At 48.5% G+C, this 17,869-nt stretch overlaps 1 protein-coding gene across 4 annotated transcripts in view; it reads right to left on the bottom strand.

Annotated features, from left to right (window-relative positions):
• Positions 1-17,869, bottom strand: part of LOC142819614 (uncharacterized) — a 169,170-nt gene that overhangs the window by 75,456 nt on the left and 75,845 nt on the right. Inside the window, exon 1 of one of the 4 annotated variants that reach the window (XR_016347744.1) lies at positions 7,174-7,883. The exons of 2 other annotated variants lie outside the window; for them this stretch is intronic. The gene's annotated coding sequence lies outside the window, so the exon portion shown is untranslated. Of the gene's footprint in view, positions 1-7,173; positions 7,884-17,869 lie in introns of those variants that run through there. One more of the 4 variants, XR_016347746.1, reaches the window with a different exon arrangement.

The following is a 17,869-nucleotide window of genomic DNA, read 5'->3' as shown; positions in this document are numbered from 1 at the left end:
ACGCAGCTAGTGCCCCCCCCAGCAGACCAGGGAGATGTGGAGCAAAGCCCGGGGCCTGTGGTAGAGCAGGTGGGGCGCTGCCGGTTGGTCCCGCAGCACCGCTCCTTGGCGCTACTGGACCAACCCGGCAGCACCCCAGCTACTCTGCCCCAGGAGTCCTGATTCAGCCGCTGCTGATCAGTTTCAGCAGTGGCTGAATCAGGACGCCTGGGGCAGAGCAGCTGGGGTGCTGCTGGGTTGGTCCAGTAGTGCCGAGGAGTGGCCGCGCTACTAGACCAACCCAGCAGCACCCGAGCTGCTCTGCCCCAGGCGTCCCCAAGTCAGCTGCTGCTGAAACTGACCAGCGCTGACTACAGGAAGCCCGAGGCTGAGTTGCTCTGCCCCGGGCTTCCTGGAATCAGCTGCTGATCAGTTTCAGCAGCAGCTGACTTGGGGACGTCTGGGGTTCTTAAGTTGAATCTGTATGTAAGTCAGAACTGGTGTCCAGATTCAGCGGCTGAATCTGGACGCCAGTTCCGACTTACATACAGATTCAACTTAAGAACAAACCTACAGTCCCTATCTTGTACGTAACCCGGGGACTGCCTGTATACCTCAATAGCTTTCATCACAATGCAATTTTGACAGGTGTATGTTCCGCCCCTTCTGCTTTAGTCTAGACATAGCCCCAGACAGCAGGCTTAGTGCATCAAAAAAGTGATCTGCTTTTTCGAAAAATAGCGTCCCGCTCTCTCGCATGTAAACTGTGATTACTATGGATGGAGTGGCCACTAGGGCACCTGTGCTTTTTCCTCTTTCCTCTTCCTTCAGAAGAACTCCCTCTTCCAGAAAAAGGCATGTGTGATGGGGAAGAGCTCTTTTGGAAAAAGTCTTCTTCCTCATAGAATGAGGATTACCAATGTTGGAAAAACCCTCCATTTTTACAATTTTCTTTTGGAAGAACATGACTGCAGTGTGAACATAATTGAAGTTTTTCAGAAAAACATCCGTTTTTCCAGAAAAAAACCCCTCTGTAATTTAGACATACTCTGAGTTTGGCTGGGTCAACCATTTTGAAAATGTTATATGGTGTTTTGTGAATGTCTGGGGCTGGGGGCTGTGGTGTGCTTGTGCTTGAAGACATTTGATTGCTTTTTAAGAATAAAAAAATTGCAAAAGAGAATGAAATTAAAGAGGTTATGAAAGCAAAGAGTCTAAGGAGAAGGCAAGTTTGAAAAAGAAAGAAACTAGCTTATGGTTCGAGAAGTGTGTGGTCTTAAAGAGAATAAAAATTGCAACGGCTAATTAAATAAAAGGAAAGGTGAGAGAGGGAAGTAGATAATAAATAAAAGAAGAAAATAGAAAAAACATTTTTAGAGATGGCGGCTAAAGAAATTAGCAGAGTGATGATTAAAAAAGAGGACAGGTGGATTAAAAAACTGAAAACAAATAAAATTAAATTAAATTAAAAGCAAATGAAAATAAAAGAAGAAAATAGAAAAGTAGGGGATGGGATGGAAGGACATGGCAACTTGAGAAAGCATCAATACAAATATTAAAAAAGAGTTATAAGCAAATTAAAATAAAAGAGGAGAATAGAAAAAAAGGTTGTAGAGTGAAAAAATATAAAAAGCATTAAAAGCACATGAAATAAGAGAGGAAAATAGAAAAGAAGGCTTTTGAGTGAAAAATATATAAGGAGGATTAAAAGCACATTAAGTAAAAGGGGGAAATAGAAAAGCAGAGAAAAAAGCACATGGCAGCTACAGAAAACAGTCAGAAACAGTATCAAAAGGAATTAAAAGCTAGTTAAAATAAAAACAGAGACTGGAAAAGAGGCTTTTCGAGGTGGCAGCGAGAGAAAACAACAGGATAGATCGATAAATGGAATAAAATGAAATGAAAGAGAATAAAAAGGAAAGCTTTTGGGCCTGGCCTACACTAGGACCTTAGTCCGAAATAACACCCCTACCCTTCCACGGTCGAATTTCTAAGCGGTGCATCCACACTACCAAGCCTGTTATTCTGGAATAAGGGGCAGCAGAATTCAAAGGTTGCAGCATCACAGTATCCTCATTAACAAGATAGGAAGAAAACTTTGATAACTGCCCCTGATTAAAGGCTTGTGATTTGAACCCTGGGAAGTTATGGTGGCCTTTTTTTCCCTTTGAATTACAAAATGGATTAAAGTGTTCAGTGGAGGAAAGGTTAACAAGTGGGAAAACAAACTTGTTGGCACATTTTCTTTTAAAGAAAAACTCTTAAAAGCAAGCCTAGAAGCTTCATACAGTAATTACTCATTTAACACATGCCCACTTAGAAAATAAAATAAAAAAAGAACAAGTTAAAAATCACCTAGAAAAGTTAGATGCCTGCAAGTCACCAGGGCCTGATGAAATGCATCCTAGAATACTCAAGGAGCTGATAGAGGAGGTATCTGAGCCTCTAGCTATCATCTTTGGAAAATCATGGGAGACAGGAGAGATTCCAGATGACTGGAAAAGGGCAAATATAGTGCCCATCTATAAAAAGGGAAATAAGAACAACTCAGGAAACTACAGACCGGTGCCAGGGAAGATAATGGAGCAAGTAATTAAGGAAATCATCTGTAAACACTTGGAAGGTAGCAAAGATGACAGGGAACAGCCAGCATGGATTTGTAAAGAACAAATCATATCAAGCCAATCTGATAGCTCTCTTTGATAGGATAACGAGTCTTGTGGATAAGGGAGAAGCGGTGGATGTGGTATACCTAGACTTTAGTAAGGCGTTTGATACGATCTCGCATGATATTCTTATCAATAAACTAGGGAAATACAACTTAGATGGGGCTACTATAAGGTGGGTGCATAACTGGCTGGATAACCGTACTCAGAGAGTAGTTATTAATGGTTCACAATCCTGCTGGAAAGGTATAACAAGTGGAGTTCCGCAGGAGTCTGTTTTGGGACCAGCTCTGTTCAATATCGTCATCAACGATTTAGATATTGGCATAGAATGTATGCTTATTAAGTTTGCAGATGATACCAAGCTGGGAGGGGTTGCGACTGCGCTTTGAATATGCATGATCCATGTGTGCGCATGATCCGTGCCCAAGCTGAAAAAATTAAGGAAAGTTGCAAAAAGGCAACACCAGTGAGTGTGAAGAAGGTTGTTCATACACGATCTAATCTAATGGAACGTATGGAGAGGCAAATGTCTATGCGGATTGAAGACCAAACAGAATGAAAGTTGACAGTGAATTTGGCTGTTATTCAGGAAGATGCCAAAGCTTTATATGATGCTGCTAAAACAGAACCGAATGTAAGCGATGCCAAGTCATTTAATGCAAGTCATGACTGGTTTAAATGCTTTAAAAAGAGTTCAAACTTATGTAATATAAAAATAATTGGAGATGTTGCTGCCGCGAAATCATTCCCAGCAATGTTTGAAACTATTATAAAGGAAGGTGGCTATTCACCTAAACAGGTGTTGAACAAGATAGCTCTGTTCCATCTACATTGTCTAATGTTGACGTTGACAACTCAGCACCAACAGAAAATTGACTTCGACACCATCTCCTGAAACGCAACCCTCACCTTTTCCATTATTTTCAGTGGGAAAATTGACCCCGCAAAACACGTTTCTGCTTAGCACTGTCATTTTCTGAAATGCATCTACCGTGTTAAATGAGGAATTACTTTATAATAATCTCTAATTCACAGGCTGCAGCTCCGCCCAACTGCCACTAAACAGGTTTGTCAATGGCTGTGCCTTCAGGGCCTGTGCTTTTCAGTCCCAGGGCGTAAGTGCTAACTGGGGATGGGGAAAGGGGTCATTTGTTTAATTACTTCCTACATCTATGGGACCTGCCCCAGGGGAGAAGGAGCTGTCTTGGCTGGGGAGGGGGGCAGGGAGCACCACACCTCCCCCCAGGACTGGGAGCCCCCATGTGCCAGCATTAACCCCTCCCAAGCCAGCCTGCTGCTCACTTCTGCCAACTTCAGTCCTGGGGAAGCTGCCCAGCTGTTCCTGGGACAGGACTGAAAACCTTTGAGCCCAGGTTCTGCAGGCTGATGCCATAGTCATTAAGCCACTGGAGGACCCACGCCAGACCCCGACTTTATTCTCAACTGTTCTCTGTGACAGACGGCCTGACGGACACCTCTCCTTTGATCGCAGTAGAGATTCGCTTTTAATTCTCTCTCATACTTTTTCTTGAGGCTTCCCCCTGCTTTTCTACTTCCCTCCTTCATTTAACGTGTTTTACTTTTTTTATACTTTTCATTCTAAAACCTTATTTCCTATTTTTATCTTTTATGTTCCTTTGCTTTTAGTTCTTTTTTATACTTTTTTCTAGTTGATTTTTCTAGCTGCCACATGCTTTCCCCTTGTTAATCTATGTCCCTCTTTTAATTCGATTTTAAATTTATTTTCTTTTTATTCAGCTTTTAAAATTCACTTATGCTCTTTCTAAATTAACCCTCTGCTAATTTCTTTAGCCACCAACTCTAAAAAACCTTTTTTTCCTATTTTATTCTTTTATTTATTTTTCAATTTACTCTCTCACCTCTAGGGTTGCCAGATGGTTTCTAAAAAAATACTGAACAACAACAACAAAAACAAAAAGGCCCCCCAAGAGTTGGTAAGCAAAAACCAACCAACCAACCAGACAGCGTGGCCCCTTTAAGAAATGCTTTTGAGGCTTTTTGGACCTAACAGGCTGCTGGTGACCGCCTGCCATCTTGCCTCCCCTTCGGAACCCGGTAAGCACCTGGGATTTTCACCTCCTGGCCAGAAAAAAAAAAAAAAAATCAGAAAATACCAGACATTTTAGGAGTCCAGTATTTTTTGAATTTTACCACCAGACAGGCGGTGAAAATACTGGACTGTCCAGTTCAATACCGGACACCCGGCAACCCTACTCACTTCTCCTCTTCAATTTCATTCACCTTTGCAATTTGTTATTCTTAAAAAAGCAATCAAGTGTCTCCAAGGACAAGCACACCACAACCCCCACCCTGACACTCACACAGCACTTCAAAACTTTTTTCAAAATAGCAGACCGCACCAAACTCAGACAGAAGCGGAAAGGGGCGGGACATACACCTATCAAAATTGCACGGTGATAAAAGCTATCGAGGTATATTCTACTCATATCTCTGACTTCATATGCATTATGAAAAACGTTTCAGGTAATCTGTCTCTGGAAAGCTTGTAACCCTTGAATGTGTATATTCTCTTTTGTTTGCATGTGAACCATTTCAGCTCCTGAAATTAGGAATAAGGACTGTAGGTTTATTATGAATGTGGTCATGTTGGGAAAAAAAATCTATCTCCAGCCCATCAAGAACAATAACAAAGAAGTCAGACTCAGAGCTGATAGACCATTATCAAGAGACAACTAGTTGGCGGAAAACTGGTGCAAGAGGGCTTATTCCTGAGCGGGAGCATCATAGTTCTCACGCAAGAAGCCCTGATTTCACACATTAGAACGTCAGCGTTCTTGCACAAGAACACCCCCCAGTGTAGACAGGCAGCATGGTTTTGTGCAAAAGCAGCCGCTTTGACGCAAAATCATGCCAATGTAGATACAATGTAGTAAGATGGATTGATCTGGGATTCTGGTCCCAGTGGGCTGTGCACCTGGGAGCTGTGACGAGCCCCTTTGAGGGAGCCGACCCCGAGCCGAGCCGTATTGAGTGTCTGTATCACTCTGTGCTGGGGCTGGAGGAGGCCGGAGGGCCTGTCTCAGCAGGAGAGAGTCAGGGGCACCCCACAGGCAGGTCGGCAAGCTCCACGGTATTTTCAGACCCTTAAATCGTAGCCATGTGGCTAAAATGTAGCTTTATGCAAAGCACTGGGCTGCAGAGCACTCTGCCAGTCACCCTTTCTGAAAGCAGAAAGGGCCTTTCCCTTCCCGTTGGTAAAGGTGCCCCAGCCAGAGTATTAGGTCTGAGGCAAAACAACCCCTTATGAACACTGTTCTGCTTTTAGCTTACACCAAAAACCGTAAAATAACTAAAAAAACAACAAATGGTCTGGCAGCACTTTACAGACCAACAAAACATGTAGATGGTATTATCATTATTCTACTTAAAATTATAATGTCACGTCCTTGTTCAAATATGCATATAACTTCCCTGTAACAAACATTGCTTCTGCATAACAAGAAATTAATCCTATTCTATATAAATAATGAAAGTGTATACATTACATATAAACATAAACACACAGTATTCTAAAAAAGCCAAAAATAAATTAAAAAGCACCAAACATTACTATATATCCCCCTCAAAATATAAGCAATAAGCAAATAAACAGTTTTTTAAAACACCCATCGATTAAAGCAAAATATTCATGATAAAACCAGCTTAATATGACAAAACAAAAAATCCCCTTAAATAACAAACTTCCATGAAAACCAGCACAAGAATGCACAACGTACTAATTCCAATCACAATACTACTATAAAACCTGCTTTCCCATAAAGCTGTAAAATCGTCCTGCCATATCTACAGCCTCGATCCAAACCAGTTACCCGATTAACCTTCGCTCCTCCACCCATAATTATCTAATTAGCCACACACCGTAAATGAATCCATGTAAGACCAGTCGGTAAAACCGTACGTCCGCGTGTGTCTGTGTAAGCACCGAACTGCTTTGCCTTCGGATTCGCACGAAACGCAGCCCTTGCCCCCCCCCCATAAAAATCCCCCGGGCTTGTTGGACGCACAAGCTGACAGCCCCAAGGGGATCCCCGTGGCCCATCCCGGCCCAGGGGCGCAGACGAGCGGGGGCGCGCGCGGCTTGTGCCCTGGGTAAGCGGGTGGCAGCGCCGCGGGTGGAAGAGCCCACGCGGCGGCGGGTTCGCTATTCCCTGTCGGCTCCTTGCAGGTGCGGAGCCGGGGGCAGGCGGAGCAGCCAGCGCAGAGCGAGCCGCGCCAGCGAGCGGAGAGAGCGGCCCCGCACGGGGGGATTTCGGAAGCCAGAGACTGGAGCGCAAAGGGCCGGGCAAAGCTTCGCGGGCGCAAGTCTCAGCGCCGCGGGAGGAAGCCTGGGCAGCCGCGGAGGGGGAGCCCGGACACTGGAGCCCCTTGGAGACCCCCGAGAGCGGGACGCGCCGCGGGAAGCGCCGAGACCTGAACTGGCCGCCCGGGACAGCAGGAGCCGGCGCGCCCCGCTCCGCGCTGGGAGCAGGTCGCCCCAACTCACGGTGCATCCGCAGAGCCGGCCAAATAGCTCATCGCCCTGGGACCGGACCTGCCCACTGATGCACTCGGAGGCTGGAGGCTGCAGACCAGGGTCCTAGGCGGCGAGTGGAGCTGCTGCCTCGGGAGGCAACTTCCCCAGCCTGAGGCTCTGCTCCGACTCCACCCCTGCTTCCCCCGGCTCCGCCCCTTCCCCCTCCCTCCTCTCTGCTCCCCCCTTCAGCCGAATCCCTGAACCCAAAGGTAGCAAACGACATTGGGAACCCCTCCCCCTACAACTTCTTGGTAAAGAAAACGGAGCGTGTTGCACTGCGCGCCGGATTGGGACGACAGGGCGTGCGGGAGGCACTGCATTAAAAGCTCTGCACTTGGGAATAAAAAACGCCAGGCGCAGGTTTCTCCACGTACCCTGCAGCTTGTCAGAGATTTATTTGCAAAAACTTTGTATTACAGGCAGGCCAGCCGTGCTGCTGGATGCAACATTAAACATTATGGAACAGGTGATGCAGCCCTTCTCTGCTTTCCACTTTCTTCCTCAGTATTTCTAAGCTGATTTTATACTTTAAGCCTTTATAAAGTAATCATTCCAGAAAACTAGCTACTTCAACTCAGGCTAGGTCTAGACTGCAGGTTTCTTGCGCAAGAAGCTTTTATCGGAAGAGATCTTCTGCAAAAATTTCTTGAGCAAGAGCGCGTTCACACGGCAAAAGCACATTGAAAAAGCGATGCGCTTTTGCGAAGGAAAGCACCCAGACCGTATGGACGCTCTCTTGAAAGGAAGCCCCAATTGCTATGCACAGAATGGCCACCCTCTGTTCTTTCGATTTTTTGGGGGCGCAAAAACGTGCTTGAGGAGTGGACACTCCACGATTTTTTTTCTGAAAAAACCTCTGTAGTGTAGACACGGTCCCAGTGACACACAGATATCAATTTAAAGTAATCAGGCAGAGCAGGTCAGTGTGTTCCTAACAAACTTCATTGTTTTTAGAAAAAGACACATTTGTTTTGTGCGATCTTCATATGTTTATGAAATTTCTCTTCAAACATGTTTCCAATGTTATGCTGATGGATCTAGCAAGCTGAAGGGTTTTCAACTGGTGACAAACATCTGCTTTGGGGGAAGAGTCACTTGTCCACAAGCTGGACCAGCCTGCTGCGGGAGAGCTCAGGATGCTCAGACTGGGGACAGTGGAAGGGAGGGGCTGCGTGCTAAGAGCCAGAGGAGGCAATGCCTCTCCCTGCCTCTTGCACCCGCCGCCCATGACGATGGTCAATTTAAGGATTTGGTGTTAACACAGTCTCAGATGACACCTGAAATCTTCAGGGTGACATCAAGAAGCCAGAGGAGAAGGGCTGGGCTGAGCAAGGAGGCTTAAGTGAACCAAATGGCAGATCTGCTAGATAAGTGAGTCAGAGGGAAAGGCCGGGCCGGCCTGGAAGGGACGTGCGAGTGGGTTGGTGAGCTCCTCGCTGAGGTTAATGGTGATGTGAAACCGTGTTTGTGGGACAAACGGGGAAGGAGCAGAAGCTCCTGCTGCCTGTGCTGATCAGTTTGAACAATCCCACCCCCGGCTGGGGTAAATCGCAGGCAGGGGGTATCAGTTGGGTGGGAGGCAAAGGCCCTGCGGTACCCTGGGAAGGAGGGTGGGGGGAGGCCGGGCCTTCTCCTCCCCCAATTCACTCCCCTGTTCCCGGCCCCACAGCCCCTGCACAGCCAGAGGAGCCCAGACGGGCTGTCACCGGGTCCCACTGCGCAGGGGGAGCAAATGCCCAGACCTGAGCGGAACCGGCAGCAGGTAACTCAGGAAATGCTGCTCCCCAGAGCATGGGGGTCACCAGGCAGCAGCTGCTCCCCGCACTGCCTGCTGCCCGAACGCACGGCCGGGCACCTGTTCTGCTCACTCACACCCAGGCCGGACACTGTTCCTGCCGCGCATGTCAAAGCTCCCGCTGTCCGCCAGAGACGGGGGATGAAGCTCCTACCGAGGCAGCCTGTGTCTGTGACCAGGCCAATACATCACCGGGGGAGGGGCTGACAATATCCCAACTGGGCAACAAGGAGCCCAGAGAATCTGGCGGGGCCTGGGTCAGTCCTTTGTGTGGGTGCAGCCCTGGGGGATGGGCGGGGTACCGATCCGCAGCCAATCCTTCCCTCCCCCCAGCCACGAGACAGACGTGACCCGGAAACCTTCCCTGGCGGAAAGGGAACCCCTTGCTACCTGCACACACGGAACAGAAAGGGCCTGGCTGGGGCGATAAACACTGGAAAGCCACATGGCTGACCCAGAAGTGGGGTACGGCAGCCGTCCTGGGAACTGCCGCCCTGCCACAAACTCGCTCGAAACCTTGTGCCTCTTTCCACGACACACACGGGTCCCACCGAAGGAACTGACCCAATGGGAAACCCCAGGACACTGTGGGAGACACATGGGAAAAATGGGGAAAGCCTTTGATCACGCGAGGGGCAGGGACAAGAGCGTCCCGTATGCAGGCAGCTCTGAAGCTAAAAGAGGCTGAAACACGGTCACTGCAGCAACCGCATCACAGGCTGAGAGAAGCAGAATGCTGTGTGGCAGGGGAAACTGAGGCACACTGCTTCATGGTACTGGTGGCTAAATGCCAGGAACCGTACACTTTCGAAAACTTTGCCATCCTCCCTCTGGGGCAATTCTGCACCCGAAACGTTTCCAGGCACCGGGCGGCAGAGATCGAGAACTCCGTAAACACACCTGTGAATGGCGTCACAGCGTGTAATTGTGGATCTTACACTTTCCCACTGGAAACATGGAAAAGTTCTTGCTGAACACAAAGGGATCCCGCCTCAGACAAAATCTCTCCATAGGCAGGAAACTGGACAATGGGGGCAGCTGCCAGACGCCCAGAGACCCCTGCTGCACCCAAGCTGCCTGCGGGAAACATAAGGCTGATCAGGAGGAAGGATCAGCCCGAGCTGGGAGGCTTCCCAGGTGCTCAGAGCGACTCTTAGGTACGAATTTGCAAGGAACAGGTTTCTGAGAGTAAGAGGTGCAACTGCCCAGTTTGTTTATTTTGCTCAATAACTTTGATCTCCCTGTTGCCACTTGCAGCCACGCAATCCCCACCCATTCTACTAACTGAAATTCCGTGTTTCTGAACAAACCCCACGTAAATAATTGTTCCCGGGGGGGACGAGAGCTGGGCACGTCTCTGCTTCAGTGATAAAGGGGGGAGCATGTTATGGGCTTGCTCTGTGTGAACTTTATACAGGGAAAGACGGATTGATCTGGTCCCAGTGGGCTGCTCTCTTTGGAGCTGGGACGAGTCCCTTTGATGGAGCCTTCTCCGAGCCGAGCCGTGTGGAGTGTTTGTGTCAATCTGCAGTGGGCTGGGACCCCAGCGCTGTACCAGGGCTGCAGGAGGCCGGAGGGCCTGGCTCACCAGTATAGGATGTCAAGGCACCCAGAAGCAGGTCTGCAGGCTCCGTGACCCAACTTGTCGCATCTCCTCCCGTCCCCCCTTGCATCCCTCACTCGTGTTTTGATCCCAACTGCCCCAGTTGGCGTGGCCAGATTCCCCAGCCCTGAACCATGCACCCAGATCCCGGTTTTGCAGTGGGATGCATCCGGCATCCCTCCCTTCCCAATTGAGTCACTGGGCCTTGGCTGTGCACCTCACCCTCTCCGGTCCCTGTCTTTGCTCTCAGGCAGGGCGGTGGTAATTACCTCTCGGCCCTTTGACTGAGCCATTCTGGGTTTCTGGCAAACAGCTGGCGGGATGCCCATGGCGGATCTGAAACAAGGGCTGAGCCGGTGACACCTAGGAGGGGCAGGGCCGCTGCCTGGGTATTTAGGGGCTGAGAGGAGGTGGCTCTCGGGTGAGGTGTTGGCATTCAGAGGTGACAGACACGGAGGTGAGTCGGGAACTCCAGAGAGACCTGGCCGGGCGGGCTCAAGGGCAACAGGATGGCAGATGAAATTCAGGTTTGGTTGCACATTGGGGGATGGTGAGTTTGAAGAGCTCCAAGACTTGGCAGGTTCTAACTCAATCGAGGGGAACCAGGGAAGGCACCCAAGTGTCCCCAGAGAAGGAGCCGTGCTCACCTCGGCTCGCCGCGCCGCTGCTGAAGAGAAAAGCCAATAAGGACGTTCGGCTGCCAGAGGGGATGGAGAACTACATGGAAATACTGTGGTGCCCTCTCTGGACCGGCAGGATGCTCTGGCCCCAGGGTGGACAGCGCCGGTCGCCCCGTCTCAGAAGGGATAGCGCAGATCTGGAGGCAAAGCAGATGGGGGGGGGGGGAGAGGAAACTGGCCCAGGGCAGAGCCCTGCATCCGGACTGGAATCCTGCTGGTACCACCGGTCTCACTGCTACAGTCATGGAAGCAGGAAAAGGAGCTTTGCTGGGTGGGCAAGAAGAGACTGTGGGGCCACGGGGCAAAGCACATGACAGCAGCTTGTCAGAAATGTCAGCAAGAGAGAGCAAGTGTTTTCCTAAAGAAAGGTTTAAATTCTCGAATTTGAGGAGGGGGTGGGAAGAGAATAGTAGTCTGATACCACAGCAGTGAAATGCCTTTTTGCAAGATTTAGGTAATTTTTGTTCCATATTTTTAATGGTAAAAATTGTGTCTGACTTCTGTTCATTTGTGTAATATGGTAACCAAAGTAGTTTTTACAAGTAGCTTGAGGGAATATGTCTCTCTTGCGGGATTAGCGAGATCTAAGGTCTTTGTAGGTGGGAGTGAAATAAAAATGCAGGCACAGCGCAAGAGAGAGTGGGAGTAGGATTAAAATACCGTCCCACGCAGGGCTGTATCAGAGAACTCCCGTTCTGTTATCTCTGGGAATGGCTGTGGCATTGTACAGCGGGGAACACACTTTTCATAGTTGAAAAGTGAAGGCTGATTGCAACATTTAGATTTAAATCAACGTTCAATGTCCTTAAACGTTTGTAAATGCGCCAAACCCATATACTTTGGCTTTTCAGTTTGGCCAATAATTGGGTCAATCCAGAATATTTTTGGTCAAAATTCTTTAGAACGAGGAGAAAACCAAAAATCAGTTCTGGCAGAATTGTGTTGCTTGGTGTTACCCTCCTGATCCTTGGCTGCAATTCCCTTCCAGCCTCCTTTCTGTCGTGACTCCCTCCTGCTCCCCTCTGGCTCCAGCTGCACCAGCAGTGAAAGGCTCTGTTCAGCTCGCAGCCCAGCTGTGGGCTCCTCCCAGCACCATGGGGGTTTCCTCGCTCCTCTGCCTCCTCCCTGCTCTCCTAGTGACAACCAGTGTCCAAGGTGAGTCGTCCAGGAGGGGAGAAGTGGCTGCAGCCATGGAGTTCGACCCCTCACGCCCCTCGGCTCCCCAGCCAGGGCCCCTTCCGCATGTGCAGGGCGCTGGGAGTAGCTCTGGGGGGCATAAGGTCCTGTGGGTATGACCGTTGCAGTAGCAGCTTGGCCACAGTGGAAGGGGATCCAGCGGAGTGGGTCCAGCAGAGCCCATAGTGCAGACGCCGCCTGCCCCAGTGGAAGAGGGTTTCCATCCCTCGAGGGGCTCACCTCCTAAGCCAGGGGGTCCAAGCTGAGGGGAACATGCACCCCTGGACTCATCCGCACACACTTCGATCGGCTGCTCCCCCAGAACACAAGCACGCTGGTGGAGAAGGGGATTGGGGGCACAGTTGCCCCTGACCTGGAAGGAGAAGAGGTTACGTGCTCCGTCCCCTAATGGCTTCTTTGCCCTCCACGGGCCCCTTTCCAGTATGTCCTCACCCTTTCTGTAACAGGACCCCCCGACACTGGACACAACACTCCAGACATGGCCTCACCGGTGCCAAACAGAGAGGAACTGTCAGTTCCCCATTTCCACAGAGCCACTTACATTAGAACAGCGATACTGGGTCAGACCAATGGTCATGATTTCATAGGCCAGTCATGATTTTCTAGACCCCTATCGTATCCCCCTTAGTCTCCTCTTTTCTAAACTGAAAAGTCCCCGTCTTTTTAATCTCTCTTCATATGGGACCTGTTCCATGCCTCTCATCATTTTTGTTGCCCTTCTATGAAGCTTTTCCAATATCAATATGTCTTTTTTGAGATTAGGTGACTACAGCTGTACGCACTATTCAAGATGTGGGTGTCTCATGGTTTTATATAGAGGCAATAAGGTATTTTCTGTTTTATTCTCTGTCAATGTGCCTTTTAAAATGATTCCTAAGGTTCTGTTTGCTATTTTGACTGCCACTGCCCACCGAGAAGAATTTTTCAGAAACTATCCACAATGACTCCAAGATCTCTCTCTTGAGTAGTTGTAGCTAAATTAGTCCCCATCATATTGCATGTATAGTTGGGATTATATTTTCCAATGTGCATTGCTTTACATTTATCAACATTCAATTTCATTTGCCATTTTGATGCCCAATCATTTAGTTTGGATGCTCTTCAAATCTTCATTGATCTTAACTATCTTGAGCAGTTTGGTATCATCTGCAAATTTTGCCACCTCACTGTTTGCCCCTTTCTTTAGGTCATTTATAAATAAGTTGAATAGGACTGGTCCCAGCGAGTTCCTTGGGGGACCCCACTAGTTACCTCTCTCCACTCTGAAAACTGACCATTTATTCCTACCTTTTGTTTTCTGCCTTTTAATCAGTTATCAGCCTCCAAAAGAACCTTCCCTCTTATCCCACGACAACTTACTTTACTTAAGAGCCTTTGGCGACGGACCTTGTCAAAGGCTTTCTGGAAAGCTGAGTATACTATATCCACTGGATCTCCCTTGTCCAGTTGTTTGTTAATGCCTTCAAAGAACTCTAGCAGATTAATAAGGCATGTTTTCCTTTTATCATGGTGACTTTTCCCCAACAAATTATGTTCATCTATGTGTCTCACAATTTTATTTTTTACTATAGTTTCAATTAATTTGCCTGGTACTGGCGTTAGACTGACTGGTTTGTAATTGCCAGGAAAACCTCTGGAGCCCTTTTTATGTATTGGCATTGTGTTAGCTATCTTCTAATCATTAGGTATGGATACTGATTTAAAGGATAGGTTACAAACCACATTTAATAGTTCTACAATTTCACATTTGAGTTCTTTCAGAACTCTCGGGTGAATGCCAACTGGTCCCAGTGACTTGTTACTGTTACGTTTTTTAATTTGTTGCAAAACCTCCTCTCATGACACCTCAATCTGGGACAATTTGTCACCTAAAAAGAATGGCTCAGATATGGGAATCTCCCCAATGTCCTCAGCCGTGAAGACTGAAGCAAAGTATTCATTTTGCTTCTCTGTAATGACGTTATCATCTTTGAGTGCTCCTTTAGCATATCAGTTGTCTTAGGGCCGCTCTGGTTGTTTAGCCGGCTTCCTGCTTCTCATGGACTTAAAAACCATTTCACTGTTACTTGTTGAGGTTTTGGCTAGCTGTTCTTCAGACTCCTTTTTGGCTTTTCTTATTATATTTTTACACTTAATTTGACAACATTAATGCTCCTTTCTATTTTCCTCACTAGGATTTGACTTCCAATTTTTAAAGGTGTCTTTTTATCTCGCTGCTTGTTTTACTTGGTTGTTAAGCTACGGTGGCACTTCTTTGGTTCTCTTACTGTTTTTTTATTCTTGGATATACTGTACAGTGAAGTTAGGCCTCTATTATGGTGTCTTTGAAAAGTGTCCATGCAGCTTGCAGAGATTTTACTTTTGTCACTGTACCTTTTAATTTCTGTTTAACTAACATCCTCATTGTTGGGTAGTTCCCCTTTTTGAAGTTAAATGCCACAGTGTTGGGCTGCTGAGGTGTTTTTCCCACCACAGGGAAGTTAAATTTGATTACATTATGTTCCCTGTTTCTAAGCAGTCCAGTTATATTTACCTCTTGAACCAGATCGTGTGCTCCACTTAAGACAACATCAAAAATTGCTTCTCCCCTTGTTTCCTGAACCAGCTGCTCCAAGAAGCAGTCATTTACGGTTTCAAGAAATGTATTTCTACATCTAGTCCTGAGGTGACGTGTACCCAGTCAATACGGGGATAGTTGAAATCCCCCACTATTACTGAGCTTTTCATTTTGGTAGCCTCTCCAATCTCCCTTAGCATGTCATAGTCACTATCACTGTTGTGACCAGGTGGTTGATAATAAATCCCCACTGCTACATTCTTAATATTGGAGGATGGAATGACTAGCCACAGAAATTCTATTGAACATTTTGGCTCATTGTTACTTCATTTAATTCTACATTTCCTTTCACGGATAGTGCCCCTTCCCCAACCACATAACCTGTTCTGCCTTATAATAGATTTTTGTACCCTGGTATGACTATCTCATTGATTGTCCTCATTCCACGTGATGTCCTCAAATTTCCGTGATGCCTATTATATCAATTAGCCCGTCCTAAGATGGGATTTTCAGGTCTCTCCTCCACGTCGGTCTTCTCTCCTGAGCCTCTGCTCTCTTTCTCTCTCTCTTCCTACCGCCTCCCCTCTCTCTCTCTCTCAGCTCTCCTCTGCCTTCTGCCTCTCTGTCTCTCTTTTTCTCTTCTCCCCCTCCTGCCTCTCACTCTCTCTCCACTCTCCTCTGTCTTCGTCAGAGATGCACGCTCATCCAGGCCCCGCCCCCTGGGCGTGTACATCACCGCTCTGCCACCCTTCGCCTCCTGCCGTGGCACTCGGCTGTGTTCTGTGCCGCTCAGCTGGGCCACCGCGGGGGAGCAAGCAGAGCAATTGGCCGTTAGGGCTCCCCTGTGGCAGCCCAGGTGAGTGGCCCAGAAGTCAGCCAAGCGCCACGGTGGGAGGCAACATCGCCCCCCACAGGCAACACGTATCGCTACAGTGTTACAGAGGCACAGACATTAGGCTTCTATATTTATGATCCTCTTAAGATCAGGTGGTCTAGTTTACCCATTATATTATTTAGACTTCTAGCATTTGTGTACAAGCACGTTAATAATTTGTCACTCTTTATCTGTCTGCCATTTCCTGATGTGTTAGACTCCTCCTCCACTATTATCTCATCTGTTAAGGTCTCATCTGAAACTTTGTCTGCCCACCTGGCCCTGCGCATGGAACTGGAAACATTTCAGAGAACGCTACGATAGAGGTCCTGGATTTCAATCTCTTTCCTAGCAGCCTAAATATTGCCACCAGAATCTCTCTCGTACCCTTCCCTATGTCGTTGGTAGCTACACGTATCACGACCACTAGCTCCTCCCCAGCACTACACATACGTCTGTCTAGATGCCCAGAGACATCCACAACCTTTGTACCAGGTAGGCCAGTCACCATATGGTTCTCCCGATCATCACAAACCCAGCTAGCTATCTTTCTAATGATTGAACCTCGCCCCAACACTAACACCTGCCTTTGCCTAATGACTGGAGTTCCCTCCCCCTGCAGATGTATCCTCAGTGCGAGAGGAGACCCCATCATCCTCTGGAAGGAGGGTCCTACTTATGGGATCGTTTCCCTCTGTTCCAGTTGACTGTTCTCCTTCCCTGAGCCTTTCACCCTCCTTAACAGCACAGGGGCTGTCTGACCGGAGGTGGGAGAGTTCTACAGTGTCCTGGAAAGACTCATCTGCGTACCTCTCGGTCTTCTTTAGCTCCTCCAGTTCAGCCACCCTGGCCTCCAAAGCCCGTATGTGTCTCTGAGGGCTCCTTGCACTGAATGCACACGTACGCCACCCGCCCACAGGGCAGGTAATCACACATGCTACATGGGGTGCAATAAAGAGGACAGCCCCCCCTCTGCTGCTGCACTTCTGCCTGCGTCCCTTCCGACAGAGAATTCGGTTATTGACGGGGATTTTATTTTAATCAGGTAGTTTTTGTTTCAGTTTAGTTTAAAAGTTTTTAAGAATGGCAAGTGTACTTCACCCCCTTCCCACTCCCCTTCGAAGCTCCCTCACCAAACTCCTGGTTGACTGCCCTTAGTCACAAAGCTCAGCATAGAGGGCAGTCGGGTTGGTCAGGCAGAACTGCCCCTTGGGGAATCCATGTTGGATGTTCCTGATCACCTTCCTCTTCTTCAAGAGTTTCCAAATGGATTTCCTGAAGATCTGCTCCAAGGTTTTCAGGGGACTAACCAGTCTGGAGTTCCCCCAAATCCTGCTTCTTCCCTTTGTAAAGAGGGGCACCACATTTGCCTTTGTCCAGTGGTCTGAGATCACCCCAGATCCTCATGATCCCTAGCCCAGGTACTGCAGCAGCCCTGTCATTGAAATTGTGCCATTGTGGAGGGTCTCGAAGGCAATCGGGCCCATTCACCCCTCTGCTTGTTTGGCGCAGGGGAAGACTCGGGCTCAGGGACGATCAGAGCTGATACTTTTACCCCAGTAAGAAGGAAACACTCGCTCTTCTTTCTCCAGCGGGGACCCTGACATGCAACGTGGGCTTTGGCCAAACAGAGGCCTGCGATGTGGCTCCAGGGACCTGCCAAGACGACCAGGCGACGGGCGGCTGCCTCTCCATGGCAGAAGAAATTTCTCTGGGTAGGTGACATTGCCTTCACCCCAGGCACATCTTACCCTGCCTCTGTCCCCACCCCCGCCACTAGAGCCACCCCAACACTGCCCCTCCCGGAGCCCTGGAACTCAGCACCCGGCTCAGCACAGTCCGGCCGAGCGCGGTGCTTGGTTGATTCCGGCAACGTTACAGTCTCTGTCACAGTGACTGGCAGGCTGGGCAGGCAGTGGGTCTGGCCCTACTGGTCAGCTGGAAAGCTCCCATTGACTTC

This window comes from Pelodiscus sinensis, chromosome 22, assembly GCF_052426305.1.
Source record: "Pelodiscus sinensis isolate ZL-2025 chromosome 22, ASM5242630v1, whole genome shotgun sequence".
NCBI lineage: Eukaryota > Metazoa > Chordata > Testudines > Trionychidae > Pelodiscus > Pelodiscus sinensis.
Note: the sequence above shows the minus strand (reverse complement) of the source record. Positions and strands in the feature narration are given on the sequence as shown.